Genomic DNA, 4268 nt, shown 5'->3' with positions numbered 1-4268 from the left:
TTCACAATCAAGCAAGCAAAATCCATTAGATATAAGGCATGAAAATTACTTTCTGTTGCTTGATGCTCTGTCCTCTGGGTCTGCAGATTCCATCGGTCCTTGCTTCTGGGTCAGCCAAGGCCCTATTTGTTCCTGCCTTGGGCTCTTAGTGGAAGTCCTGCCATTTTAGCTCGAGGTTTTCCCATCCTGTGGGCTCAAGGAGAGGGTAGCCCTATGCTCAGAAGTGAGGAGGTACCATTTTGCTGACCACTTAACCAGCAGGATGGTTGAGTGATGTTTCTTTCCTTTTCTGGAAGGACAACACACATTTACAGTCTGGTATCTCTACTAGTTTATTTTTTGTTTCCTACCAACAGAATTTCAAAAGTCCAAATGCCCTTCTTCATTTCATCCTGTCTCTCTCTGCTTCAGTCCAAGATGACAGTGTTTCTGCTAAGATGACTGTTTGGATCCATCACATGCCTAATCTTTCCAAAAGTTTCTCCAGCCACACTCTTGGTGTTTTCTCCAAAGCACAGTATTCTCATTTTTTACCATATGGACAGGCTGAGAATTTTATAAAATTCTTAAGTTTTCTAGCTCCTTGTTGCTTAGCAGGGCTTTCTACAAGTTAACACTTGCATTTTATTACAAGTAGCAAGTAGAAACCAAGCCTGAACTTCCATGCTTTGCTTGGACATAGTCAAGATATTTATCCAAGATAAATATCCAAGTTTGTCGGTTACAAGTTCTATGCTTCACTCAAAAGCAAATCTCCATTCAGCCAAGTTTATAACAAACATAACAAACTGGAAACTTTCTTCCAGTTTCCAGTAACTTATTCCTTATTTTCTTCTGAGATCTCATCAGAATTGCCTTGTACAATCATATTTCTTTCCTTTCTTTTTTTTTTTTTTTTTACCATTTTTGAAGTATTTACTGAATTTGTTACAATATTGCTTCTATTTTTGAGTTTATGTTTTTTGGCCAAGAGGCATGTGGGATCTTAGCTTCCAGACCAGGGATTGAAATGCCCCCTATATTTGAAGGTGAAGTGGTAACTACTGGACCGTCAAGGAAGACTCTTTAACCATATTTCTAACAGTCTCTTCAAAGCAATCTAGGTTTTTACTACCATATACCTCAAAATTTCCTGAAGAAGAGAATGGCAACCCACTCCAGTATTCTTGCCTAGAGAATTCCATGGACAGAGGAGCCTGGTGGGCTATAGTTCATAGTCACAGACACGACTGAATGACTAACACACACATACACACACACACACACACACACACACACACACACACATCCCTCAAAATTCTTCCAGCCTTTATCTATCACCCAATTTCAAAGCCAATTTCACATTTTAAAATATTTTTTACAGCTGCACCCCACTTTCTCACAATGTAACCTAAAGCATTATTATTAATTTCTTCATTCTTAACTTCGTCTTTCTTCATTCTTAACTTCATCTTTCTCTATAGTGGAACAACTATCTGCTGCTTTCTCCTTCCTGCTTTCTCCTAAAGCATTATTATTAATTTCTTCATTCTTAACTTCGTCTTTCTTCATTCTTAACTTCGTCTTTCTCTATAGTGGAACAACTATCTGCTGCTTTCTCCTTCCTCCCTACATCCAAACAATATGTAAAGGCTTTACTTCCTCTGACTACCATTTATTTTTGGTGTTTTCAAGGATTACTGTCTTGATCCTTTGCTTGAGTTTCTCTGTATACTCTCTCTGAGATATCTACTTTATGCAAATACAAGTCTTTGCTGCCATTAGTCATGGTGTCTACCAAACCTATTTTCCATGCTTGTATACTCAGCTACCTACTGGACATGTCCCTTCAGATGCTCTACAATCACTTCAGACTCTTCAGTACCCAAATCGAACTCACCTTTAAGGTCTTAAACCCATTCTTTCCATTTTTCCCATGTTGATGAAATAAATCTGGCTGAATTTAATTTTTCAAAGTACAAACTGGGAAATTATTCTAGATTTCTTTGCATTTCTCTTTCTCCCTTCATTCCACAAATTCAATCACTTACTGACTCCAGTATAATAGATTCAGCATTCTTAGGAGTTCTTACATCCATGGAATAATAGAGAAGTCGTGACTTCTCTTTCTTTCTCTCTTTAGATAGTTAAAGAGAAGAGCCGTGCAAGGGAGAAGTAAAAGATGAAGCTGAAGAAGCAAACAGGACTACAATAATATTTTATTCTTTTACACATCATGTTTTCCCAGTCCCAGCCTCTCTCCCAGAATATTTCTTCCCTTTCTGTACTTTATCACCTATTCTTCAGATTTCATTTAGATTATTTTGAAGAGGCTTCCTATGATGGAGGCAGTCCACCATATTACCCTTGTTTATGTCATTAGCTTGCCTTTTTTCACAGGATCCTGTAATTACTGATTTACCTGGATGTCTTCCCAACTAAACTACGAAACATTCAAGAGCCAAGTATGAACTTTGTTCAACAGGATAGCTTAGAACCTTTAACAAGTGTATGTGAATGGAATAACAATGCTGAACAGTCCAGTTCTTTATATATATAATATGAAAATAACAACCCTAAATTGGACATTGAATTATTTAAGAGCACATTTGACTTCTAAAAATGTGACCTTTCAGAAATAAAGTTTTATTTTATTGGGTTTGTTATTTATAGGTGAAATTTATTTTGCATTGAAAACGGTAATTTTAGAAGTTAATTTGTGTAGTAAACGATGTTAGGAAGAAATAATTGTTTTATTCAGGAAGATACATTGTGACATTTTACATAAGAAATGATACCCTGGCCTTTTCCCCTTATCCCAGAGACCTTGAGGTTAATACTGTCAGCTATTATTACTATATTTATAGAAGATCATATTAGATTTTATTTTTATAATAAGTTCATAATTGTCTCAAGATATATATTCATGTGTGCTTAATCAAATAGCATAGTTTTATGAATTCATTCAGTTTATATGCATACACACAGGGTATTCAAATACCACATTCATTCCTTGTAACAAAATATCATATTCACAAAATTTTAGTTTTTGTCCCCTTTTCATACAAAATATATTGAAAATGAGAATTTTCTTCTATCTCAATAAGTTCACTAGAAACATTGAAATATTTGATTATATATCAAATACTGAAATATCCTCTAATAGCATATTAATAAAAATGAATAATATGTGACCAAAATTACTGATTCAATTTATGACTGTTATTGGTAACATCATCAATTCTTTTGTATATTTACCCTGTTAAATTTCAAGCAAAGAAACGCAATACAGACATGTATAGTTTACATTTCAAGCAATAAATTTGAGAAAACTTTGGCATTGCATATTAAGTCAACTGAGAAAGTTTTGTAAAATCTCAATAAAGAAAAAGTATATAGTTCCACTATACTGATTAGGAATGTAAGAAATTAAGTTTGGGTGTCCAGTTGGTTTCCCAGAATCTACAAATGAATCACTTGTGGAAAAGAGACAGTAATAGTTTATGATACATGAATCAGAGAACTATGTTAATTTTAATAATTAACTTTCCTTGAAAATGTACTATTTTCATAAAAGAGAAACTTAATCTTTCTTATTTTGTTTATTTTTGTCATTTTGTATTATGATTCAGTTCTATGTTCATATTATGTGGAGTGAATTTCCACATAATATGAATATAATGAATGAATCATGCATAGAGTTATTCTTTTTATGCTACTTCTATTTAAAAAACAATGACCCATATAGCTTAGGTAAAAAGAATAGTGGGATCTTTGCAACATAAGAAAATACTTTGGAAGCATAACTCTCATTTTTGGAGTAGCTATGGTTTAAAGACTGGGGCCATGGACGAGAGCATATGGATATGAGCCATAGTGATGACTCAGAAGTGATTGATATCCTCATGACCAGAGTTTTTAACCATCCACATGCACAACATAATCACAGACTACATGAGGATTAGCTCTTACAATTTGAAGAGAAAGTCATATTATTGAAGTCACCCTTGAGAATCCTCTATATCACTTATGTAATAGTGTAATATGTACACACAGCATATTTCCTAAGGGTTAATATAGATGGTCTTCAGGCTGGAATATATTGTTGTTTCTTCAGTTTAGCACATGATAAAGTATTAGATTGTGTTTAGAGTCCTGCTGCTGCTGCTAAGTCGCTTCAGTCGTGTCCGATTCTGTGCGACCCCATAGATGGTAGCCCACCAGGCTCCCCCGTCCCTGGGATTCTCCAGGCAAGAACACTGGAGTGGGTTGCCATTTCCTTCTCCAAT

This window comes from Oryx dammah, unplaced genomic scaffold (genome assembly GCF_014754425.2).
Source record: "Oryx dammah isolate SB20612 unplaced genomic scaffold, SCBI_Odam_1.1 HiC_scaffold_3, whole genome shotgun sequence".
NCBI lineage: Eukaryota > Metazoa > Chordata > Mammalia > Artiodactyla > Bovidae > Oryx > Oryx dammah.
Note: the sequence above shows the minus strand (reverse complement) of the source record.